The 13,092-nt window shown below is 39.6% G+C and overlaps 27 non-coding genes across 27 annotated transcripts; 7 read left to right on the forward strand and 20 right to left on the reverse strand.

Moving 5' to 3' along the window:
- Positions 1-37: 37 nt before the first annotated feature.
- Trnat-ugu (transfer RNA threonine (anticodon UGU)) lies at positions 38-109 on the reverse strand. Its single transcript has one exon. It is a non-coding gene; the product is annotated as a tRNA-Thr (tRNA).
- Positions 110-253: 144 nt separating this feature from the next.
- On the forward strand, positions 254-325 carry Trnat-agu (transfer RNA threonine (anticodon AGU)). Its single transcript has one exon. It is a non-coding gene; the product is annotated as a tRNA-Thr (tRNA).
- A 687-nt stretch (positions 326-1,012) lies between these two features.
- Trnav-cac (transfer RNA valine (anticodon CAC)) lies at positions 1,013-1,085 on the reverse strand. Its single transcript has one exon. It is a non-coding gene; the product is annotated as a tRNA-Val (tRNA).
- Positions 1,086-1,489: 404 nt separating this feature from the next.
- Trnav-aac (transfer RNA valine (anticodon AAC)) lies at positions 1,490-1,562 on the reverse strand. Its single transcript has one exon. It is a non-coding gene; the product is annotated as a tRNA-Val (tRNA).
- A 266-nt stretch (positions 1,563-1,828) lies between these two features.
- Trnat-ugu (transfer RNA threonine (anticodon UGU)) lies at positions 1,829-1,900 on the reverse strand. The gene has a single exon. It is a non-coding gene; the product is annotated as a tRNA-Thr (tRNA).
- A 144-nt stretch (positions 1,901-2,044) lies between these two features.
- On the forward strand, positions 2,045-2,116 carry Trnat-agu (transfer RNA threonine (anticodon AGU)). Its single transcript has one exon. It is a non-coding gene; the product is annotated as a tRNA-Thr (tRNA).
- A 686-nt stretch (positions 2,117-2,802) lies between these two features.
- On the reverse strand, positions 2,803-2,875 carry Trnav-cac (transfer RNA valine (anticodon CAC)). Its single transcript has one exon. It is a non-coding gene; the product is annotated as a tRNA-Val (tRNA).
- A 406-nt stretch (positions 2,876-3,281) lies between these two features.
- On the reverse strand, positions 3,282-3,354 carry Trnai-aau (transfer RNA isoleucine (anticodon AAU)). The gene has a single exon. It is a non-coding gene; the product is annotated as a tRNA-Ile (tRNA).
- Positions 3,355-3,620: 266 nt separating this feature from the next.
- Trnat-ugu (transfer RNA threonine (anticodon UGU)) lies at positions 3,621-3,692 on the reverse strand. The gene has a single exon. It is a non-coding gene; the product is annotated as a tRNA-Thr (tRNA).
- Positions 3,693-3,836: 144 nt separating this feature from the next.
- On the forward strand, positions 3,837-3,908 carry Trnat-agu (transfer RNA threonine (anticodon AGU)). Its single transcript has one exon. It is a non-coding gene; the product is annotated as a tRNA-Thr (tRNA).
- Positions 3,909-4,909: 1,001 nt separating this feature from the next.
- On the reverse strand, positions 4,910-4,982 carry Trnav-cac (transfer RNA valine (anticodon CAC)). Its single transcript has one exon. It is a non-coding gene; the product is annotated as a tRNA-Val (tRNA).
- A 403-nt stretch (positions 4,983-5,385) lies between these two features.
- On the reverse strand, positions 5,386-5,458 carry Trnav-aac (transfer RNA valine (anticodon AAC)). Its single transcript has one exon. It is a non-coding gene; the product is annotated as a tRNA-Val (tRNA).
- A 266-nt stretch (positions 5,459-5,724) lies between these two features.
- Positions 5,725-5,796, reverse strand: Trnat-ugu (transfer RNA threonine (anticodon UGU)). The gene has a single exon. It is a non-coding gene; the product is annotated as a tRNA-Thr (tRNA).
- Positions 5,797-5,940: 144 nt separating this feature from the next.
- Trnat-agu (transfer RNA threonine (anticodon AGU)) lies at positions 5,941-6,012 on the forward strand. The gene has a single exon. It is a non-coding gene; the product is annotated as a tRNA-Thr (tRNA).
- Positions 6,013-6,699: 687 nt separating this feature from the next.
- Positions 6,700-6,772, reverse strand: Trnav-cac (transfer RNA valine (anticodon CAC)). Its single transcript has one exon. It is a non-coding gene; the product is annotated as a tRNA-Val (tRNA).
- Positions 6,773-7,176: 404 nt separating this feature from the next.
- Trnav-aac (transfer RNA valine (anticodon AAC)) lies at positions 7,177-7,249 on the reverse strand. Its single transcript has one exon. It is a non-coding gene; the product is annotated as a tRNA-Val (tRNA).
- Positions 7,250-7,515: 266 nt separating this feature from the next.
- Positions 7,516-7,587, reverse strand: Trnat-ugu (transfer RNA threonine (anticodon UGU)). Its single transcript has one exon. It is a non-coding gene; the product is annotated as a tRNA-Thr (tRNA).
- A 144-nt stretch (positions 7,588-7,731) lies between these two features.
- Trnat-agu (transfer RNA threonine (anticodon AGU)) lies at positions 7,732-7,803 on the forward strand. The gene has a single exon. It is a non-coding gene; the product is annotated as a tRNA-Thr (tRNA).
- Positions 7,804-8,489: 686 nt separating this feature from the next.
- On the reverse strand, positions 8,490-8,562 carry Trnav-cac (transfer RNA valine (anticodon CAC)). Its single transcript has one exon. It is a non-coding gene; the product is annotated as a tRNA-Val (tRNA).
- Positions 8,563-8,968: 406 nt separating this feature from the next.
- Trnai-aau (transfer RNA isoleucine (anticodon AAU)) lies at positions 8,969-9,041 on the reverse strand. The gene has a single exon. It is a non-coding gene; the product is annotated as a tRNA-Ile (tRNA).
- Positions 9,042-9,307: 266 nt separating this feature from the next.
- On the reverse strand, positions 9,308-9,379 carry Trnat-ugu (transfer RNA threonine (anticodon UGU)). Its single transcript has one exon. It is a non-coding gene; the product is annotated as a tRNA-Thr (tRNA).
- Positions 9,380-9,523: 144 nt separating this feature from the next.
- Trnat-agu (transfer RNA threonine (anticodon AGU)) lies at positions 9,524-9,595 on the forward strand. Its single transcript has one exon. It is a non-coding gene; the product is annotated as a tRNA-Thr (tRNA).
- A 1,001-nt stretch (positions 9,596-10,596) lies between these two features.
- Positions 10,597-10,669, reverse strand: Trnav-cac (transfer RNA valine (anticodon CAC)). The gene has a single exon. It is a non-coding gene; the product is annotated as a tRNA-Val (tRNA).
- A 404-nt stretch (positions 10,670-11,073) lies between these two features.
- On the reverse strand, positions 11,074-11,146 carry Trnav-aac (transfer RNA valine (anticodon AAC)). The gene has a single exon. It is a non-coding gene; the product is annotated as a tRNA-Val (tRNA).
- Positions 11,147-11,628: 482 nt separating this feature from the next.
- Positions 11,629-11,700, forward strand: Trnat-agu (transfer RNA threonine (anticodon AGU)). The gene has a single exon. It is a non-coding gene; the product is annotated as a tRNA-Thr (tRNA).
- A 686-nt stretch (positions 11,701-12,386) lies between these two features.
- On the reverse strand, positions 12,387-12,459 carry Trnav-cac (transfer RNA valine (anticodon CAC)). Its single transcript has one exon. It is a non-coding gene; the product is annotated as a tRNA-Val (tRNA).
- Positions 12,460-12,865: 406 nt separating this feature from the next.
- Positions 12,866-12,938, reverse strand: Trnav-aac (transfer RNA valine (anticodon AAC)). Its single transcript has one exon. It is a non-coding gene; the product is annotated as a tRNA-Val (tRNA).
- Between the last annotated feature and the right edge of the window lie 154 nt (positions 12,939-13,092).

The raw sequence follows: 13,092 nt of genomic DNA on the forward strand, positions 1-13,092 counted from the left end.
TGAAACGGTCAACTTAACATAGCGATGCTAGCAGAAATGCCTCCAGTGAGAATTGAACTCACGACCCCTGGTTTACAAGACCAGTTCTCTACCCCTGAACTATGGAGGCGGCTACGATGTGGCGCCCTGATATCATTTCCTTTACCAATCTTGAAGACAATAACCATGCAAGAAGAATTAATCAGACTTAATCAACGTGATGGCAATAAAACTTCGAATTGCACAAAAGCAATCTCAGAAAAGACGGACGTACGGCGCCATGGCTTAGTGGCAAAGCGCCTGTCTAGTAAACAGGAGATCCTGGGTTTGAATCCCAGTGGTGCCTTTGTAACAAAACAGACAGCTAAGCATCGTGCTTTAACATTGGACTACCGGGTTCCGTAAAATCTTTCTTTGTTTTATTATACAGTAAATTTACTAAAAGACTGATTACTTGAAAATCCTCGATGGGGCTCTCTGAATTTTTTCCCGTCAATTTAGTATGCTTTGAACTACCATTCCATAAAATGCAATCGAAAAACAATGATTCAAACTTTTTTTACAGAGGCGCAAAAAAAACACTAGGATTTTTAGTCTAAAATCCCAATTTTAGCTACTTTCATGCTAATTTTTGGCATATTTCTGCACACGACCTTTGACATTGAAGCACGCCAACTGCTAGTGTAATTCCCAGGCTAGAAACACCACCAACCACGCTGCATTCTGATTGGTCTAAACATGTATTTAAAGCCCTACGTAGGAGTACAACAATTTCATAAAGATCTTAGTTTTAGTTATTTGACGCTTCCTGAACCACCAAGCTTTCGTTTAACAGCCGAACACCCTAGCCGATTGAGCAGAAAGAATCTTGCAGCAAATATAGTTGATTAATTGCCTTGCCCATTCAAGGATTGGTAATGCAGAAGTGGTAATCGATGTGCCTTCTTTGCTTGGTTTAACCCGTCAAATAGTCAGTTGTTTAGAAAAATAAACTTTGAGCATCCGAATGTTATCCAAAGAGACAACTTAGCGATGTTTCCGCCCAGGATCGAACTGGGGACCTTTCGCGTGTGAGGCGAACGTGATAACCTCTACACTACGGAAACAGGACATTGGTCGAGCATGGAAATAGCAATTAAATTTTTTAAAAAGCAGTTGCATTAAGTGTGAAAATAAAAATGCGTAAATAGACGTTGAGACTGTTCTCACCCAGGGTCGGACTGGATACTTTTCGCGTGTAAAATGAACGGGATAACAATTACAGTACCAGAACCGTTAGCGGAAAGCAAGGTTTTTGATTTTATTTAGCAAAATTCTATTTGTTTGTTAGACGATAATGGATATTTGGAATGTTTCAGTTGAGCCAAAGTTGTAGATTGGCCGCTTTTTCGGCCTGGCATCAAACCTGGAAAGTGCTTAGTGTAAATGACATTTGTCTGTATACGGAAGCACTTTTTTTATATCAAATCCGGGTATTCTTTTTAGTGTTCAACTTCGTAAGGACGACTCATGTTTCCGCCCAGGATCGAACTGGGGACCTTTCGCGTGTTAGGCGAACGTGATAACCACTACACTACGGAAACACGACAGTCGTAGGTTGACGCAGTTTAATTATCTTTTCAAATTTTGCTTATGTCCGGAAAAGAGAGCAGAAACCGGTTCATTGTAAATGTTTCGCTCATATCTTCTGTATCTATCGGATAATAGCCACAAGCTCGGTGGTTTGAATACAAATTGGGTGAAGGAAACATTACGACTATTTTATTCAGTAAATGATATTTGATGTTTTGTGTGTCTTGCTGAAGATCGCACTGAAACGGTCAACTTAACATAGCGATGCTAGCAGAAATGCCTCCAGTGAGAATTGAACTCACGACCCCTGGTTTACAAGACCAGTTCTCTACCCCTGAACTATGGAGGCGGCTACGATGTGGCGCCCTGATATCATTTCCTTTACCAATCTTGAAGACAATAACCATGCAAGAAGAATTAATCAGACTTAATCAACGTGATGGCAATAAAACTTCGAATTGCACAAAAGCAATCTCAGAAAAGACGGACGTACGGCGCCATGGCTTAGTGGCAAAGCGCCTGTCTAGTAAACAGGAGATCCTGGGTTTGAATCCCAGTGGTGCCTTTGTAACAAAACAGACAGCTAAGCATCGTGCTTTAACATTGGACTACCGGGTTCCGTGAAATCTTTCTTTATTTTATTATACAGTAAATTTACTAAAAGACTGATTACTTGAAAATCCTCGATGGGGCTCTCTGAATTTTTTCCCGTCAATTTAGTATGCTTTGAACTACCATTTCATAAAATGCAATCGAAAAACAATGATTCAAACTTTTTTACAGAGGCGCAAAAAAAACACTAGGATTTTTAGTCTAAAATCCCAATTTTAGCTACTTTCATGCTAATTTTTAGCATATTTCTGCACACGACCTGGGACATTGAAGCACGCCAACTGCTAGTGTAATTCCCAGGCTAGAAACACCACCAACCACGCTGCATTCTGATTGGTCTAAGCATGTATTTAAAGCCCTACGTAGGAGTACAACAATTTCATAAAGATCTTAGTTTTAGTTATTTGACGCTTCCTGAACCACCAAGCTTTCGTTTAACAGCCGAACACCCTAGCCGATTGAGCAGAAAGAATCTTGCAGCAAATATAGTTGATTAATTGCCTTGCCCATTCAAGGATTGGTAATGCAGAAGTGGTAATTGATGTGCCTTCTTTGCTTGGTTTAACCCGTCAAATAGTCAGTTGTTTAGAAAAATAAACTTTGAGCATCCGAATGTTATCCAAAGAGACAACTTAGCGATGTTTCCACCCAGGATCGAACTGGAGACCTTTCGCGTGTGAGGCGAACGTGATAACCTCTACACTACGGAAACAAGACATTGGTCGAGCATGGAAATAGCAATTAAATTTTTTAAAAAGCAGTTGCATTAAGTGTGAAAATAAAAATGCGTAAATAGACGTTGAAACTCTTCTCACCCAGGGTCGGACTGGATACTTTTCGCGTGTAAAATGAACGGGATAACAATTACAGTACCAGAACCGATAGCGGAAAGCAAGGTTTTTTGATTTTATTTAGCAAAATTCTATTTGTTTGTTAGACGATAATGGATATTTGGAATGTTTCAGTTGAGCCAAAATTGTAGATTGGCCGCTTTTTCGGCCTGGCATCAAACCTGGAAAGTGCTTCGTGTAAAATGACATTTGTCTGTATACGGAAGCACTTTTTTTATATCAAATCCGGGCATTCTTTTTAGTGTTCAACTTCGTAAGGACGACTCATGTTTCCGCCCAGGATCGAACTGGGGACCTTTCGCGTATTAGGCGAACGTGATAACCACTACACTACGGAAACACGACAGTCGTAGGTTGACGCAGTTTAATTATCTTTTCAAATTTTGCTTATGTCCGGAAAAGAGAGCAGAAACCGGTTCATTGTAAATGTTTCGCTCATATCTTCTGTATCTATCGGATAATAGCCACAAGCTCGGTGGTTTGAATACAAATTGGAGGAAGGAAACATTACGACTATTTTATTCAGTAAATGATATTTGATGTTTTGTGTGTCTTGCTGAAGATCGCACTGAAACGGTCAACTTAACATAGCGATGCTAGCAGAAATGCCTCCAGTGAGAATTGAACTCACGACCCCTGGTTTACAAGACCAGTTCTCTACCCCTGAAATATGGAGGCGGCTACGATGTGGCGCCCTGATATCATTTCCTTTACCAATCTTGAAGACAATAACCATGCAAGAAGAATTAATCAGACTTAATCAACGTGATGGCAATAAAACTTCGAATTCCACAAAAGCAATCTCAGAAAAGACGGACGTACGGCGCCATGGCTTAGTGGCAAAGCGCCTGTCTAGTAAACAAGAGATTCTGGGTTCGAATCCCAGTGGTGCCTTTGTAACAAAACAGACAGCTAAGCATCGTGCTTTAACATTGGACTACCGGGTTCCGTGAAATCTTTCTTTGTTTTATTATACAGTAAATTTACTAAAAGACTGATTACTTGAAAATCCTCGATGGGGCTCTCTGAATTTTTTCCCGTCAATTTAGTATGCTTTGAACTACCATTCCATAAAATGCAATCGAAAAACAATGATTCAAACTTTTTTTACAGAGGCGCAAAATAAACACTAGAATTATTAGTCTAAAATCCCAATTTTAGCTACTTTCATGCTAATTTTTAACATCGAATCCTAGTGGTGCATGCCTTTGTAACAAAACAGACAGCTAAGCATCGTGCTTTAACATTGGACTACCGGGTTCCGTGAAATCTTTCTTTGTTTTATTATACAGTAAATTTACTAAAAGACTGATTACTTGAAAATCCTCGATGGGGCTCTCTGAATTTTTTCCCGTCAATTTAGTATGCTTTGAACTACCATTACATAAAATGCAATCGAAAAACAATGATTCAAACTTTTTTTACAGAGGCGCAAAAAAAACACTAGGATTTTTAGTCTAAAATCCCAATTTTAGCTACTTTCATGCTAATTTTTGGCATATTTCTGCACACGACCTGGGACATTGAAGCACGCCAACTGCTAGTGTAATTCCCAGGCTAGAAACACCACCAACCACGCTGCATTCTGATTGGTCTAAACATGTATTTAAAGCCCTACGTAGGAGTACAACAAATTTATAAAGATCTTAGTTTTAGTTATTTGACGCTTCCTGAACCACCAAGCTTTCGTTTAACAGCCGAACACCCTAGCCGATTGAGCAGAAAGAATCTTGCAGCAAATATAGTTGATTAATTGCCTTGCCCATTCAAGGATTGGTAATGCAGAAGTGGTAATCGATGTGCCTTCTTTGCTTGGTTTAACCCGTCAAATAGTCAGTTGTTTAGAAAAATAAACTTTGAGCATCCGAATGTTATCCAAAGAGACAACTTAGCGATGTTTCCGCCCAGGATCGAACTGGGGACCTTTCGCGTGTGAGGCGAACGTGATAACCTCTACACTACGGAAACAGGACATTGGTCAAGCATGGAAATAGCAATTAAATTTTTTTAAAAGCAGTTGCATTAAGTGTGAAAATAAAAATGCGTAAATAGACGTTGAGACTGTTCTCACCCAGGGTCGGACTGGATATTTTCGCGTGTAAAATGAACGGGATAACAATTACAGTACCAGAACCGATAGCGGAAAGCAAGGTTTTTTATTTTATTTAGCAAAATTCTATTTGTTTGTTAGACGATAATGGATATTTGGAATGTTTCAGTTGAGCCAAAGTTGTAGATTGGCCGCTTTTTCGGCCTGGCATCAAACCTGGAAAGTGCTTAGTGTAAATGACATTTGTCTGTATACGGAAGCACTTTTTTTATATCAAATCCGGGTATTCTTTTTAGTGTTCAACTTCGTAAGGACGACTCATGTTTCCACCCAGGATCGAACTGGGGACCTTTCGCGTGTTAGGCGAACGTGATAACCACTACACTACGGAAACACGACAGTCGTAGGTTGACGCAGTTTAATTATGTTTTCAAATTTTGCTTATGTCCGGAAAAGAGAGCAGAAACCGGTTCATTGTAAATGTTTCGCTCATATCTTCTGTATCTATCGGATAATAGCCACAAGCTCGGTGGTTTGAATACAAATTGGGTGAAGGAAACATTACGACTATTTTATTCAGTAAATGATATTTGATGTTTTGTGTGTCTTGCTGAAGATCGCACTGAAACGGTCAACTTAACATAGCGATGCTAGCAGAAATGCCTCCAGTGAGAATTGAACTCACGACCCCTGGTTTACAAGACCAGTTCTCTACCCCTGAACTATGGAGGCGGCTACGATGTGGCGCCCTGATATCATTTCCTTTACCAATCTTGAAGACAATAACCATGCAAGAAGAATTAATCAGACTTAATCAACGTGATGGCAATAAAACTTCGAATTGCACAAAAGCAATCTCAGAAAAGACGGACGTACGGCGCCATGGCTTAGTGGCAAAGCGCCTGTCTAGTAAACAGGAGATCCTGGGTTTGAATCCCAGTGGTGCCTTTGTAACAAAACAGACAGCTAAGCATCGTGCTTTAACATTGGACTACCGGGTTCCGTAAAATCTTTCTTTGTTTTATTATACAGTAAATTTACTAAAAGACTGATTACTTGAAAATCCTCGATGGGGCTCTCTGAATTTTTTCCCGTCAATTTAGTATGCTTTGAACTACCATTCCATAAAATGCAATCGAAAAACAATGATTCAAACTTTTTTTACAGAGGCGCAAAAAAAACACTAGGATTTTTAGTCTAAAATCCCAATTTTAGCTACTTTCATGCTAATTTTTGGCATATTTCTGCACACTACCTTTGACATTGAAGCACGCCAACTGCTAGTGTAATTCCCAGGCTAGAAACACCACCAACCACGCTGCATTCTGATTGGTCTAAACATGTATTTAAAGCCCTACGTAGGAGTACAACAATTTCATAAAGATCTTAGTTTTAGTTATTTGACGCTTCCTGAACCACCAAGCTTTCGTTTAACAGCCGAACACCCTAGCCGATTGAGCAGAAAGAATCTTGCAGCAAATATAGTTGATTAATTGCCTTGCCCATTCAAGGATTGGTAATGCAGAAGTGGTAATCGATGTGCCTTCTTTGCTTGGTTTAACCCGTCAAATAGTCAGTTGTTTAGAAAAATAAACTTTGAGCATCCGAATGTTATCCAAAGAGACAACTTAGCGATGTTTCCGCCCAGGATCGAACTGGGGACCTTTCGCGTGTGAGGCGAACGTGATAACCTCTACACTACGGAAACAGGACATTGGTCGAGCATGGAAATAGCAATTAAATTTTTTAAAAAGCAGTTGCATTAAGTGTGAAAATAAAAATGCGTAAATAGACGTTGAGACTGTTCTCACCCAGGGTCGGACTGGATACTTTTCGCGTGTAAAATGAACGGGATAACAATTACAGTACCAGAACCGATAGCGGAAAGCAAGGTTTTTGATTTTATTTAGCAAAATTCTATTTGTTTGTTAGACGATAATGGATATTTGGAATGTTTCAGTTGAGCCAAAGTTGTAGATTGGCCGCTTTTTCGGCCTGGCATCAAACCTGGAAAGTGCTTAGTGTAAATGACATTTGTCTGTATACGGAAGCACTTTTTTTATATCAAATCCGGGTATTCTTTTTAGTGTTCAACTTCGTAAGGACGACTCATGTTTCCGCCCAGGATCGAACTGGGGACCTTTCGCGTGTTAGGCGAACGTGATAACCACTACACTACGGAAACACGACAGTCGTAGGTTGACGCAGTTTAATTATCTTTTCAAATTTTGCTTATGTCCGGAAAAGAGAGCAGAAACCGGTTCATTGTAAATGTTTCGCTCATATCTTCTGTATCTATCGGATAATAGCCACAAGCTCGGTGGTTTGAATACAAATTGGGTGAAGGAAACATTACGACTATTTTATTCAGTAAATGATATTTGATGTTTTGTGTGTCTTGCTGAAGATCGCACTGAAACGGTCAACTTAACATAGCGATGCTAGCAGAAATGCCTCCAGTGAGAATTGAACTCACGACCCCTGGTTTACAAGACCAGTTCTCTACCCCTGAACTATGGAGGCGGCTACGATGTGGCGCCCTGATATCATTTCCTTTACCAATCTTGAAGACAATAACCATGCAAGAAGAATTAATCAGACTTAATCAACGTGATGGCAATAAAACTTCGAATTGCACAAAAGCAATCTCAGAAAAGACGGACGTACGGCGCCATGGCTTAGTGGCAAAGCGCCTGTCTAGTAAACAGGAGATCCTGGGTTTGAATCCCAGTGGTGCCTTTGTAACAAAACAGACAGCTAAGCATCGTGCTTTAACATTGGACTACCGGGTTCCGTGAAATCTTTCTTTATTTTATTATACAGTAAATTTACTAAAAGACTGATTACTTGAAAATCCTCGATGGGGCTCTCTAAATTTTTTCCCGTCAATTTAGTATGCTTTGAACTACCATTTCATAAAATGCAATCGAAAAACAATGATTCAAACTTTTTTACAGAGGCGCAAAAAAAACACTAGGATTTTTAGTCTAAAATCCCAATTTTAGCTACTTTCATGCTAATTTTTAGCATATTTCTGCACACGACCTGGGACATTGAAGCACGCCAACTGCTAGTGTAATTCCCAGGCTAGAAACACCACCAACCACGCTGCATTCTGATTGGTCTAAGCATGTATTTAAAGCCCTACGTAGGAGTACAACAATTTCATAAAGATCTTAGTTTTAGTTATTTGACGCTTCCTGAACCACCAAGCTTTCGTTTAACAGCCGAACACCCTAGCCGATTGAGCAGAAAGAATCTTGCAGCAAATATAGTTGATTAATTGCCTTGCCCATTCAAGGATTGGTAATGCAGAAGTGGTAATTGATGTGCCTTCTTTGCTTGGTTTAACCCGTCAAATAGTCAGTTGTTTAGAAAAATAAACTTTGAGCATCCGAATGTTATCCAAAGAGACAACTTAGCGATGTTTCCACCCAGGATCGAACTGGAGACCTTTCGCGTGTGAGGCGAACGTGATAACCTCTACACTACGGAAACAAGACATTGGTCGAGCATGGAAATAGCAATTAAATTTTTTAAAAAGCAGTTGCATTAAGTGTGAAAATAAAAATGCGTAAATAGACGTTGAAACTCTTCTCACCCAGGGTCGGACTGGATACTTTTCGCGTGTAAAATGAACGGGATAACAATTACAGTACCAGAACCGATAGCGGAAAGCAAGGTTTTTTGATTTTATTTAGCAAAATTCTATTTGTTTGTTAGACGATAATGGATATTTGGAATGTTTCAGTTGAGCCAAAATTGTAGATTGGCCGCTTTTTCGGCCTGGCATCAAACCTGGAAAGTGCTTCGTGTAAAATGACATTTGTCTGTATACGGAAGCACTTTTTTTATATCAAATCCGGGCATTCTTTTTAGTGTTCAACTTCGTAAGGACGACTCATGTTTCCGCCCAGGATCGAACTGGGGACCTTTCGCGTATTAGGCGAACGTGATAACCACTACACTACGGAAACACGACAGTCGTAGGTTGACGCAGTTTAATTATCTTTTCAAATTTTGCTTATGTCCGGAAAAGAGAGCAGAAACCGGTTCATTGTAAATGTTTCGCTCATATCTTCTGTATCTATCGGATAATAGCCACAAGCTCGGTGGTTTGAATACAAATTGGAGGAAGGAAACATTACGACTATTTTATTCAGTAAATGATATTTGATGTTTTGTGTGTCTTGCTGAAGATCGCACTGAAACGGTCAACTTAACATAGCGATGCTAGCAGAAATGCCTCCAGTGAGAATTGAACTCACGACCCCTGGTTTACAAGACCAGTTCTCTACCCCTGAACTATGGAGGCGGCTACGATGTGGCGCCCTGATATCATTTCCTTTACCAATCTTGAAGACAATAACCATGCAAGAAGAATTAATCAGACTTAATCAACGTGATGGCAATAAAACTTCGAATTGCACAAAAGCAATCTCAGAAAAGACGGACGTACGGCGCCATGGCTTAGTGGCAAAGCGCCTGTCTAGTAAACAAGAGATTCTGGGTTCGAATCCCAGTGGTGCCTTTGTAACAAAACAGACAGCTAAGCATCGTGCTTTAACATTGGACTACCGGGTTCCGTGAAATCTTTCTTTGTTTTATTATACAGTAAATTTACTAAAAGACTGATTACTTGAAAATCCTCGATGGGGCTCTCTGAATTTTTTCCCGTCAATTTAGTATGCTTTGAACTACCATTCCATAAAATGCAATCGAAAAACAATGATTCAAACTTTTTTTACAGAGGCGCAAAATAAACACTAGAATTATTAGTCTAAAATCCCAATTTTAGCTACTTTCATGCTAATTTTTAACATCGAATCCTAGTGGTGCATGCCTTTGTAACAAAACAGACAGCTAAGCATCGTGCTTTAACATTGGACTACCGGGTTCCGTGAAATCTTTCTTTGTTTTATTATACAGTAAATTTACTAAAAGACTGATTACTTGAAAATCCTCGATGGGGCTCTCTGAATTTTTTCCCGTCAATTTAGTATGCTTTGAACTACCATTACATAAAATGCAATCGAAAAACAATGATTCAAACTTTTTTTACAGAGGCGCAAAAAAAACACTAGGATTTTTAGTCTAAAATCCCAATTTTAGCTACTTTCATGCTAATTTTTAACATATTTCTGCACACGACCTGGGACATTGAAGCACGCCAACTGCTAGTGTAATTCCCAGGCTAGAAACACCACCAACCACGCTGCATTCTGATTGGTCTGAACATGTATTTAAAGCCCTACGTAGGAGTACAACAAATTCATAAAGATCTTAGTTTTAGTTATTTGACGCTTCCTGAACCACCAAGCTTTCGTTTAACAGCCGAACACCCTAGCCGATTGAGCAGAAAGAATCTTGCAGCAAATATAGTTGATTAATTGCCTTGCCCATTCAAGGATTGGTAATGCAGAAGTGGTAATTGATGTGCCTTCTTTGCTTGGTTTAACCCGTCAAATAGTCAGTTGTTTAGAAAAATAAACTTTGAGCATCCGAATGTTATCCAAAGAGACAACTTAGCGATGTTTCCGCCCAGGATCGAACTGGGGACCTTTCACGTGTGAGGCGAACGTGATAACCTCTACACTACGGAAACAGGACATTGGTCGAGCATGGAAATAGCAATTAAATTTTTTAAAAAGCAGTTGCATTAAGTGTGAAAATAAAAATGCGTAAATAGACGTTGAGACTGTTCTCACCCAGGGTCGGACTGGATATTTTCGCGTGTAAAATGAACGGGATAACAATTACAGTACCAGAACCGATAGCGGAAAGCAAGGTTTTTTATTTTATTTAGCAAAATTCTATTTGTTTGTTAGACGATAATGGATATTTGGAATGTTTCAGTTGAGCCAAAGTTGTAGATTGGCCGCTTTTTCGGCCTGGCATCAAACCTGGAAAGTGCTTCGTGTAAAATGACATTTGTCTGTATACGGAAGCACTTTTTTTATATCAAATCCGGGTATTCTTTTTAGTGTTCAACTTCGTAAGGACGACTCATGTTTCCGCCCAGGATCGAACTGGGGACCTTTCGCGTGTTAGGCGAACGTGATAACCACTACACTACGGAAACACGACAGTCGTAGGTTGACGCAGTTTAATTATCTTTTCAAATTTTGCTTATGTCCGGAAAAGAGAGCAGAAACCGGTTCATTGTAAATGTTTCGCTCATATCTTCTGTATCTATCGGATAATAGCCACAAGCTCGGTGGTTTGAATACAAATTGGGTGAAGGAAACATTACGACTATTTTATTCAGTAAATGATATTTGATGTTTTGTGTGTCTTGCTGAAGATCGCACTGAAACGGTCAACTTAACATAGCGATGCTAGCAGAAATGCCTCCAGTGAGAATTGAACTCACGACCCCTGGTTTACAAGAACAGTTCTCTACCCTTGAACTATGGAGGCGGCTACGATGTGGCGCCCTGATATCATTTCCTTTACCAATCTTGAAGACAATAACCATGCAAGAAGAATTAATCAGACTTAATCAACGTGATGGCAATAAAACTTCGAATTCCACAAAAGCAATCTCAGAAAAGACGGACGTACGGCGCCATGGCTTAGTGGCAAAGCGCCTGTCTAGTAAACAGGAGATCCTGGGTTTGAATCCCAGTGGTGCCTTTGTAACAAAACAGACAGCTAAGCATCGTGCTTTAACATTGGACTACCGGGTTCCGTGAAATCTTTCTTTATTTTATTATACAGTAAATTTACTAAAAGACTGATTACTTGAAAATCCTCGATGGGGCTCTCTGAATTTTTTCCCGTCAATTTAGTATGCTTTGAACTACCATTCCATAAAATGCAATCGAAAAACAATGATTCAAACTTTTTTACAGAGGCGCAAAAAAAACACTAGGATTTTTAGTCTAAAATCCCAATTTTAGCTACTTTCATGCTAATTTTTAGCATATTTCTGCACACGACCTGGGACATTGAAGCACGCCAACTGCTAGTGTAATTTCCAGGCTAGAAACACCACCAACCACGCTGCATTCTGATTGGTCTAAACATGTATTTAAAGCCCTACGTAGGAGTACAACAATTTCATAAAGATCTTAGTTTTAGTTATTTGACGCTTCCTGAACCACGAAGCTTTCGTTTAACAGCCGAACACCCTAGCCGATTGAGCAGAAAGAATCTTGCAGCAAATATAGTTGATTAATTGCCTTGCCCATTCAAGGATTGGTAATGCAGAAGTGGTAATTGATGTGCCTTCTTTGCTTGGTTTAACCCGTCAAATAGTCAGTTGTTTAGAAAAATAAACTTTGAGCATCCGAATGTTATCCAAAGAGACAACTTAGCGATGTTTCCACCCAGGATCGAACTGGAGACCTTTCGCGTGTGAGGCGAACGTGATAACCTCTACACTACGGAAACAGGACATTGGTCGAGCATGGAAATAGCAATTAAATTTTTTAAAAAGCAGTTGCATTAAGTGTGAAAATAAAAATGCGTAAATAGACGTTGAAACTCTTCTCACCCAGGGTCGGACTGGATACTTTTCGCGTGTAAAATGAACGGGATAACAATTACAGTACCAGAACCGATAGCGGAAAGCAAGGTTTTTTGATTTTATTTAGCAAAATTCTATTTGTTTGTTAGACGATAATGGATATTTGGAATGTTTCAGTTGAGCCAAAATTGTAGATTGGCCGCTTTTTCGGCCTGGCATCAAACCTGGAAAGTGCTTCGTGTAAAATGACATTTGTCTGTATACGGAAGCACTTTTTTTATATCAAATCCGGGCATTCTTTTTAGTGTTCAACTTCGTAAGGACGACTCATGTTTCCGCCCAGGATCGAACTGGGGACCTTTCGCGTGTTAGGCGAACGTGATAACCACTACACTACGGAAACACGACAGTCGTAGGTTGACGCAGTTTAATTATCTTTTTAAATTTTGCTTATGTCCGGAAAAGAGAGCAGAAACCGGTTCATTGTAAATGTTTCGCTCATATCTTCTGTATCTATCGGATAATAGCCACAAGCTCGGTGGTTTGAATACAAATTG

The sequence above is a fragment of the Clavelina lepadiformis genome, chromosome 6 (assembly GCF_947623445.1).
Source record: "Clavelina lepadiformis chromosome 6, kaClaLepa1.1, whole genome shotgun sequence".
Taxonomy (NCBI): domain Eukaryota; kingdom Metazoa; phylum Chordata; class Ascidiacea; order Aplousobranchia; family Clavelinidae; genus Clavelina; species Clavelina lepadiformis.